Source organism: Nelusetta ayraudi, unplaced genomic scaffold, assembly GCF_046127955.1.
Source record: "Nelusetta ayraudi isolate G7.1 ecotype Tasmania unplaced genomic scaffold, CSIRO-AGI_Nayr_v1 ptg000042l, whole genome shotgun sequence".
NCBI lineage: Eukaryota > Metazoa > Chordata > Actinopteri > Tetraodontiformes > Monacanthidae > Nelusetta > Nelusetta ayraudi.
The window spans coordinates 13843924-13855000 of NW_027466092.1; positions in this window are offsets into that span (position 1 = coordinate 13843924).

Consider the following 11077-nt stretch of genomic DNA (forward strand, 5'->3'; position numbering starts at 1 on the left):
AGACCAGGCCGAGGTCCAGATCCAGGTCCAGCACCAGAACCAGGTCCAGCACCAGAACCAGTACCAGAGCATCCAGCTCCACACACGCACAGGGGCTGGCTGGCCCCTCTGACCACCTGCCGTCTGCCGGCCTCTGTGACCACACACCCCCGTGGAGCCAGCAGCTACGGCACAAACATTTAACCTTTACACTCCTGCACCACAGGGTCCGACAGGTGTGTCATCAACTTTCAGCCGCTTTCTTTCTCTCTTCCCCCGCTCACCTCCGCCTGACCTAAATGGGTTTATTTGTATTTGGCAAACAGCCGCTTTATTTTTCTGCTCAAATTCAATATGTTTTCAATATCGGCTGTGTTTCGCTGTGGACTTTAGCTCTCAGCCCGCAGAGCGTCAGGCTGTGCAGGGTGAGGGAGACACTATGTGAGAATATATTTAGGAGTTTAGGTGATGGTCCCAACAGCGCACTATATCAAAACAAGTTGGCATCGCCTTAAAAACACAAAGATTCAGGATTAACAGGCCCGTAAATTCCACAAAACGACCCCTCTGCGAGTACCACCTCTCAGCCCAGTCCTTTAAAAACTTCAGGGTTATTTTATGGACCCCACTGCTGGGTGGAGCCACTTGAGTCGCGTTTCTGGGTTATTTTGACAGTGGTTGGGTCATTGGATCAAAGCACATGAGAGCAACATGCTGCGGTTCCTTCATGCTCCTCAGTGCGTCTCACCAGCCCCACCTCACCAACATCAAGCAAATTACAGGAGTTGTTTGTGAACAATGTATGTGTCATGTGCAAGCCACATAAAAGCCAAAAACAGTTTTTTATATATATATATATATATATATATATATATATATATATATATATACAGCATATTGAATTTGAAAGTCTGTCTTCCGTCTCATTCCCAACCCTTGGCACCGCCTCAACTACCTTTCCAACTGGAAACTTGACGGTGAAGACCTGGCAAATATTTGTCCATGTTATTGAAATGTGCGAGTGTTGCTCAAAGTGCATTAGATTGCTTGCAAATACTATTGTTAGCCAGCAAGCTGATGCCATTGTGCCATTTCTGCAATGAATAGAGGACCTTTGCCATTATACAATGGACAACGAGACACAAAGAGAAAGTATGAGCCCGAAAACCACACATTAGCAGTATTTAGGCATTGAGCACGGAACAGCGCACATTTTACACGTCTGGCTGCGTGTGTGACAGTATAAATAACACCTCCACCTGACACGCAGTCATTTGAGTGAGTCGACACATCGCCACCAATCCATATGAATGATGAATCTGAAGGAGATGACAACGTATTGATCCTGGTTTCCGCCGTCCAGGCAGTACGTCAATTTCTCCCACGTCTCCAAACAGAGAAGGCATCATTTACCCGTCTGCACTCTCCAAGCACTCCTGCATATTGATCCAGGGCCATGTTGAAAAACAATCGGAGATGTGCCACTCTCTAGTTACAGTGATCAATAGTGTCAGGCTGTGTGTGTGTGTGTGTGTGTGTGTGTGCGTGTGTGCGTGCGCAATGGCAGTCTCCTCCACACCTCAGGTAAAGGATTTAGTTTTTGATTGCTTTCTTGGCTGTGTATGGCCATCGGCATGTTGCATAATCTAATCTTTTCACACACACACACACACACACACACACACACACACACACACACACACACACACACACACACACGCACACACATATGAACAAAGATAAAAAAAAAAATGTAAAAGCACATTTAAAAAATAAACTATTAAAAATTGAATCGCCATAAAGTTAAAGTTAGAAAAATACATGACATGACAAAAACCCTCCAGTGCTGACAACAACAACAACGACAACAACAACAACAACAACAACAACAACAGTAACAGCAGCAGCAGTGGCAGCATCAACAACACTACTGTATGCCTGCATTGTGTGTAATTCCATGCATGTTTCTCAGTGTCTGTGTGGTCCGGAGTCTCTGGGAACTTTACCCACATTGTCACTCTTTAAAGGTGAACACCTGAACTGAAGTGCTCTCCCACCCTCCACTCCCCACTGACACACACAAACACACACACTTACACACCTGTGTCTGTCTGTAAGTGACATCCAGCGTGCCGGATTCCTCTCCACGGCTGCGGCCCTGTGTTTGTGGGAAGGCCGACAGCTGTGCAAAGTGACTGTGTGACTCTGTAATTCTCCGGGACAGTCACTACCACCAGCCTGCAGCGGCTCCTTGAAAGACTCCAGGCTTTCATGCTGATATTTTGCCCGAACTTGGTTCACTTGAATCAACCATGTGTCCAGGGTGTCGGTGGCTTGACATGTCTTCACTTTTACACTTGTACTAGCATCAGTGCTTTCAAGTGTTGTCCTCAGGTGACCTTTGGGTTTTTTTTTGTCTTGTGTATTGCTCATAGCATTGTACCCGCTTCCTTGTTATCTGACTAAATAAACTTAGATATGGGTTACTTTTTTTTTCTTCTTTTTTTTTTACTTTCCCCCCAAAATATATAGTTTATCTTCTTCTTCGTCTTCTTCATCTTTCTTCGCCTGCTTCACTGCTGACTTCCTGTTTTCTGTTTGCTTTGCGTGATTGCGTTCCTTTCACTCTTTTGAGTCAAAGTGCAGCTGCACTGCGCTGTTCGCAAAGGGTGCAGCAGGCCTTAGCACAAAGCGCCGCCTCTCTGCTGCAGTGAATCACAGAGGATACAATACACGATACACAACTGTGCTGTTTAAAAAGCCTGCAGCTCACCTGAATAGCAGCTTGACTCCACCTCAGATTCTTTCTCTCCCTCTGGAATAAAAGCAAAAAAAAAAAACACAAACCGGTTAATCGGAATAATGCGCAACATTATACCGAGTGACGAATGGAAACTTTTTTACATGTGTATTATGGCGCCCGAGGCTGTGTTTATCTGCTGGTGTGTGAGAAGCTGACTAACTGAACAAACTTTCTGCATCTCAAAGGTATTTTTTCTCCACAACCACTTGTCATGGACGTGGAAGTTTATTATGCCTGAAGACGTTTGATGGTGACTTGCACAGCGAGTTTTCTCCAAAAGCAAACAATCTCTACCTCTGTTAACATAATGCAGACTTCCTTTTCACAGGGCTTTTCTGCGGTCAAGTGTAGCTTTTTTGTACAGTGGTGGTTCACACAATGAATGCAGACTTTTATATCTGAGGGTAGATAAACAAAGAATTCAGGGTCCCGTTCATGAAACTGCTGAACCTGACGTCAGTCTTCGTGTTCCTGAACCTCAGAGGCAAAACAACACAGAAAATAAAAATGATGCAGCGGCGAGTAGCAAACGTTTGATTGACGGCTCATCTCAAGAGGCAGTTCTCCCTGCAGGAACGTTCGCCCAGCGACGTGACCGAAGCAAAACAAGCCTTTGCGAGATGACATATTCAAGATTTCACGGCGCGCAAAAAAACAACAACCGACGAGTGGAACCTTTTCCAGATTCGATGGCCCGCCTCTTTGTATTGTATGTTTGTGCGAAACCCGCTGGCAGGGCCTGTAACTGCAGGGCAGCAGCTCTGCGGCAGGCTGGGTAAGTATAGGCCACGCCAGCGCTGCCGTGCATTACGGCTCGGGCGTGGCCTCCGGCTCGCCGTGTGTGAAAACGTCTCTCAGCCGAGGAGCGAAGGAGGAAGGTGAAGCGTCAGCCTTGCCGCCGCAGGATTTTCGCCTCGGCGGCGAGTAGGAAGCTGTCAGCGGCCAGCCAGCAGACTGGTGACAGGTGGGGAGGAAAAGGGAGAGGGGCCGGATACCCGACCAGATTGACACCAGCGAAAAATACTCATGTTGCGAACAGAAAGTCAGAGCACCGTATTGGTGTTCGAAAGAAAAGAAGTCCCAACGGCACACAGAAGCTTCAGACGGCGACGACTTCAGTGCAACATTTTGCTTTTTCGCCCTCTTTGACTCTGTGGAAACCGTCACTGTGGCTTCATCATTGCTGAGAACCAGTCATGCGTGTCCAGTTTTTTGTCTCCAGCCCATTCATAAACACGTCGGAGTAACAATCCGGCAGGAATATAACAAAACAGCCAGCGTCAGGTGTCGTCACGCAGTGTCAGCCTCCAGACGAAACACCACGAAGGGAAGTCACTTTATCTCCTGACATCGCAACGTCGCTGTTACCACAAGATGGCGAGACAAGCTCTCAGCGAGGAGGAGGAGGAGCCAGTTTTCTCTTTAAATTCATAAAGTGATGATACGGTCTATACAACGTGCATACACTTCAATGAAAAAAGTGTATTTTTTTCTTTCTTGACATTCCAAACAACCATTGACTTTGACACGCAAGGCAGGAAAAGGCTTTCAGGGAAGTGAAGTAAACATCTGTTCCCAGTTAGTTTATACCAATTTGGCAAATGAGATGAAAACCTGCTAATCACGAAAATTGAGCTTTCAAACCTCTCGACAGGTGGAGGCTAGTCGGCTTTCAGCCTCACCTGACCTCAGGAATTCAAGCCGCAGCTTTTATCACAGGGACGCGATAATTGCACCACTTTGCAGTCCACCTTTGAACCCAGCGCTGCGGCTGTTTCCACATTTCACAGGTTTGGATCATTCTGGGTTTTTTTTTTTTCCAACCAACCCAAATGCAACACTGGCATATACATGTTCATTCTCACCTTAATCACTAATCAGCAAAACAAACTCAGAGGAAGCAATGACTACATTAAGACATGCAGAGTGCACCCATCTGAATTCCAGACTGAGATACGGAGACAAAAAAATGTTCCTTCGTGAGTCTTTACACCTTTTCTTTGCTTAAAAAGATGCACAAATTGAAGTGTGATAATTAAAAAAAAAAAACAGTTCCAGGAAATAATGTGAACAAGCGACTAAATGCTTCTACCAAAACCCCCAACTGTTTGTCTAATTGAAAGTCTTCAGGTGGCTTTGTGCTTCAACAGGCCATACTTGCAAACACATGAGTAAAGCTGCAGCTCAGGTGACGTCAGGCTCTTCCAAAGGCAGCTGATAGCCGCGTCCGGGAATCAGCGTCGGCCGCTCGGATAGCTTATCAAGCAGGTGTACCCGGCGGTAATGAGACCACCCTGTCAAACGGGCCGATCCGAGTCCGGCCCGAGCATCTAGCGAGTCCGGCACATGTGCGTGTCTGCGTCCTATTACGCCCCAGGCATCCCTTTGTTGCCCTTCCATTTTCCCCTGCAGTTCTTCCAAAGAATCTTGGACGGCACGCTACAGCTACTGTGCGATTTACTGCGCCGTGCACAGAGGCCTTTCCAAAACCATACGGCTCCATGATCTACCGCCATGATGTCATTCGTGCAACAAAAGCTGGCCTTTAATCATCTCCGGTCACCTCGGAGAGGCAATCTCTCCGAAGCTGGACGTGGCTGTAAGTACACAGCTCGACAGGAGAAGATCACCGAGCACTTGTGTTTTGGCCAGCAGAGCAGAAGAATTTTTACAGCAGTAACTTTGATTCTTTGACAGTTTCGAGCAGCAGAAATCAATGGACGCCTGAAAAAACCAAAAACTTAAAAAATGTGAAAGATCTTAAGCAGTCTCGCCACAGAATTATACCTTTCTGTGCCTGAGTCTGCCCCACTGAAACAGACAGACAGCCTAAACAAACATGACCCCCTTAACCACCACAGCCACACACTCACACTCACACACACACACACACACACACACACAGTCTGCCTTCAGAGCATATCGCAGCTCCAGGTCTGCGGCAGAGAAAAGCTCCTGATTAAATAGTTTTGAAGCGTGCGACGCTCGGGGAGCTCGGTGGCTTTGAAGCCGGCGGTCGTGCGCTTTGGCTGTTATCTGCTCCCGGGATGAACGATAACGCAGTCAGACAGCTCTCAGAAACAATGTTTACAAATAGTAAGCGGCGCTGTCGGGACTCATCCCGCCCGATGCATTTTCAAAACACAGAGAATGCGGTTTGAATGATGGCTGCGATGTGAGCGCTGCCGCTGCCAGACGACGTAAAAACGCTTTGAGTCGAGGCCTGTGGGTTTTTGTGAGCTATGAAATTTGGAGAAATTGCCTGACTGACTTAAATTAGGCAGAATATACGTATGTGTTGTGCTGTTTGGGCCTGCGTAAACTCACGGTGGATGTTGGAGAGGGGGAAAAAAATCACGGCCTGTCTAATAAAACACATCTGCCTGGACGAAAACACATCTGTCGGTGCTTCAATACGCAACTCGTAATTCGTCAGTGACTTTCAATGGATTAGCTTAAGTTTCTGAGATGGGCACCTCCCATATACTAAAGATCCGAGTCCCGAGTCTGAACAAGCTAATTCTTTCCTTTGGTTTGAAGGCTGCGATCAAAGCAATTTAATTTATGCTCCCACAGCTTCAATTTTAATGTAGTTTGCTTTTTTCTGGCATGAAGTTGGTCTGGAGCACAGCGGCTGCCTCACAGCAAGGCGGCCGCAGGTTCGATTCCCAGCCCGGGGGTTGGGGGGGGGCTTTCTGTGTGGAGTTTGCATGTTTTGGCTCTTCTGGCTTCCTCCCACAGTCCGAAAGACGTGCACGTCAAGCTAATTGGCAACTCTACACTCCCCATAGGTGTGACTGTGGATGGTTGTTTGTCTTGCTATGTGTCCATGAGATGAAGTGACGACTTGTACAGGGCGTAACCCCTCAACCGGGCTGGACTCCAGCACCGGAGAATCGCACTGCTGCACTGGAGACGAGGCGCGACTGCGAATCTGTTTCAGTTTGAAGCAGCATGATGTCAAAGCCGGCGAAGACGATTGATTTCTGGGCAGATCAAAGCAAGAATTCACGAAAATCAAGCTGATCGTATTGGATGGATGAACTATCAGCTGGACCTCCTACACGGGGTCTGTTTGAACCTCACAGCAATAAGCAGCTTGACTTTAATTCCTCAAAAAAAAAGGGGGTGTCAAGCACACAACCTCCCTAACTGCAGATCTTTGGGTCTCTTGGGGCTCTTGACATTTATTTCCTCCTCACACGGTAATAGACTGACATCGAGTCGGAGCCACTGCAGGACGAGGAAAAGGAGAGGTGAAAAGCCATCAGGTCCCTTGTTGCTTTCTAACACAAATGCCAAATGCCTGAGCCGAAATGTGTCAATACCTCTCTGAGCGCGCCGCCCGCTCGCTGACTTATTGAGCACTGCAGTTCAATGCTCGGGATCTCTGCGCAGGACGCGTGGCGATTTGGCGCGAGGGTTTCACTGGGACGCAGCCGACACCGGGGACACACTTAAGGGCTTATGAGCGCACGGCCGCTGCGAGTCTACAGGCGTCACATGTCAGGACAGCAAGATGGATGCGCCGGATTTGCTCGACTGTCCCGAAGGCCGCCTGTAATTTACAGCAGATGACGGTTGGCTCTTCTCCCACCGGAGGCTGGTGAACAGCAGCTTAAGTTTTTGCTTGAATTTCAGCTCGCTCATCCTTCAAGGTAGCCCAACACTCACTAAAACAACTGTACTTTGACATTAGCGGTGGCGCTGTAGCGGTTTGCAGGCAGACTTGAAATATTTCCACAACTCCATCGCTCAGTATAACCCTACAATTTTACACAAAAAAAGTAGCCATATGATAAAAAATCCTGGGTTTTATACTTAGAGGATGGGGTTTTGAAAGCATCAATGTCGGCTGGTGAGGATCTCGTGTGATATACTGGTGAGATACTGCGTATAAAGCAAATGTTGGGTCTGGCTTTTATGGTTCTAGTACGGTTGGAGAAAAAGGGTCATACAGTATACAGTAGAATCCACAGGCTGTAATCTAACTAGACATTATGAAGTGCAAATACACCAGCCTCGTATGACTCAGAGTTGGATCTATGTCCCAGAGCAGATCAGCAAAAAATAAAGTCTACAGTACCCATTACGAAGGGGCGTATTTTACGAAGCACTGCCGGTGACAACAGCCAATCAGCTGAAGGGTATCTGTGCCCTTAAGTTCTCACTAGCAAACTCTTGCCAAAGCCAGTCAGGAGAGGAGGAAAGCCTTCTTCTACCAAAGATATGTATCTTGTTTTATGAAGGAAATGCTGCCCTGTTCTGATGCAACTGCAGCTTCACGCAGCCAAAAATACACTGCCAACAGCCAAGACAAGCTTCCGGTTCGGTCTAAAACCAAAAACATGAGGGTGCGGGGGGACTGCTTGGAATTTTGGAGTTCCTGTCTCTTTCACTTCTGAAGACGATCATTTGGCCCTGACATATTCTCACCACCTGAAAATGATTCGGTTCTGAACACTTCAGAACCAAATTCCAAAACGTGATGATTGAACCAAGAGGAACTGCCCCAATGCTATTGAACTGATGAACACCTAAAACCACCCACACAAAAATGCCGATCTGTCGCTGCAACGAGGTCTTCCTGTAAGCGTGACAGTCGGAGGGAAATCTCCACCCTGCTCACCGTTCACCGGGGTCTGACACGGCTTGTTTGCAGCCCCTGATAAAGATGGCTGGAGTCTCCCTCTTCTTCTTACGGGATGTTATTGTGCCCCGTGGCTGCGTTTCCGTTTGAACATTTCACTGTGAAATTTAATTTCATTTAGAGGAAAAGTACTTTACTCTGCTGAAGCAAAACAATTCTCTCTCTCTCACTCTCTCTCTCTCTCGCTCTCTCTCACTCGCTGTGTGTGTGTGTTTGTGTGTGTGTTTGCCTCGGCATTACGCTTTATTATGCCGTAACAACACTGATGCCCCCCACCTGTTTTTAGATGCGGGCCAGTGACGACTGATGGGGTGTTTAGGGATAATTATTTTATCTGATTAAAAGCCTTTGAGCTGAAACACTGGAATTCAAAACACAGCAATAAACCGGGATTTTAAACGACAGCAAAAAGTTGTCTCTTTCAGGGCTCATTGACTGTCAATTGTTTTGAAATGATTCTACTTTTTATGCATTTTGTTGTCTTTCTTTTATGTAATCTGGAAAAAAATGTTTTCATTGAAGAAAGTAGTTCAGTTTACATTGACCCCTTCACCCCTTTGCTGCTTTGACATTTCCTCTTAACATTCTCTCATTTAGGGGAAGATTTTCCAGTGTTTACCTCATAAAATGGTCAATGACCTTGACTGACCCAGAACGATATGAAAAGCCTCACAAATTACATTTTCATAAGGACCAGCTGTCTCCTGGATAACCGTTTAGAATATTGTGGAGGTACTGCATTTCACGGAAACATTTTTACCCCATGACATCTCACGTTAACCCTGTGTCAAATGGCAGCTGGGGTAAAGCCGTGCCTGTGTTATACAACTGTCAGACCTCTGAGGAGGTTCACCGTTAAACCTGAGTACACTTGTAAACAAAACAGTGCCCCGAGGTTTTCATTACGGGGCAGAACTCCTTTAATTTTTCAGTGCGTCAAACAGTGAGTACTGCATGAATCAGCAACTACTGCAAACAAAAGGGCAGGGCCGTCACAACAGTTACGAGAAGACACGGTATATTTGCATACGTGCAGCGAAGCCCAGACAGGAAGGGCGGATGATTTTACGAACCACATCTCTGTTCAAACCAGTTTGGCAATTAGCGCATTTGTGGTTTGATTGCATGTTCCTGCCAAACACTCCTTTGAGTTCCACTTTACTGGAACGTAGAATTGCAAAGCACTGACAGAAATGTCAAGATGTTTTCTACAACCAGTCGGGGGTGTAGTCATGTAAAAGACAGACGTGAAAAGAGAGATTTGGGTCGACATCAAAGTTGAAGTCATTGTGGTAATGAATAATTTTTTTTTTTTTAGAGAGCTGCTAGTTAATCTTTAGTTGCACTAAATAAGCCAAAAGTGTGTTTTGGTCATGAGCACAGGTGCTTCTCTTCAGCTGACTTGGCAAAAATATTAATAATAATCCTCATTAGTCTTAAAATGATCTGTGTGTCTCTTGTTTTGTTCTCTACCTCCATTATGGTAAATTACATTAAAGTTGAAACACTGTCAACCACTGACAGCGCACCATAGTTCTATTTATTTGTCTGTGCAAAGACACACACACACACACACACACACACACACACACACACAGTAAGAACTGCAAAGTTTGACAGGCGCAGCGTAACTGAACCACGGCCAAGGTTGTGGGTTTGAACGCTGGCCGGAGCAGCTTTGCTAAAAAAGCATGCACAAACAGTTAGTGTGAGGTATCCTTGGTAAAAACATTCTCTTGAATGGCCTCGGCTGCTCAGAAAGAATGAACTGCAAGTGTTCGCCTGCCAAGACAACACAAGAGGAAAGTTACTCAGCCGTAGCAACCTCATTGCAAGGTCGGGCTTCTCCGCAACACGGAGGGCAGAAATTAATTTCAATACCGCTAGCAGCACGTCACTGTTGAGCTGAATGTATGTGTAGTGGATCCATGATAGTCAAACTGTCATGCAAATAGGTGAACATCATCCACCAGTGTTATGACAACCTCTCATTACTGGAGACGAACAAACTTTACATTTTACTGCTCAGTCTTCAGACCAGGGAAATGGATGCTGTATGGTGTTGCATGCATACCGTATGCATAACATGAAGACCATGTGGAATTTTGCATATTTAAGCATTTCCTTTGTAATGTTAACGCTTTGGGCTGTGACCATGTATCCAAGCAGTGCAGTGCCAAGCAACATGGTCTGCAACTGAGCCGTGGAGAGGCGACCTCCACCTCTAATGGATCAACAACAACAAAAAATGTTAGTTGATCAAAGATGGTGAACACAAAACACTAGAGAACTATGAAGTCTCTGTCAGCACAAGAAGTAAAACGCCATGATGAAGAGACTTACCGAGGGAAGTCCACTCAGTCATTGTTTATGAAAATGTTTTATAGAATGGTAAGACCGCCCTCTGGAGGCTAATATAAGACATACAAGTCCGGAATGCCCTTCCTTGACTTGTCAAAAAGGAGAAACAATGGACAGAAAAGATTAAATAAAATGAAGAGGGCAGAAGATAACTTTATTGGTCTCATTCAAGATGACATTTTTCTTTTATCAGTCATTTGGATCTATATTAGACGGTTCAGCTGGTCATTCATTCAGGCAAGTATTTATTCATGAATTAAAAATATGTTCTTGCAAGTATTCTG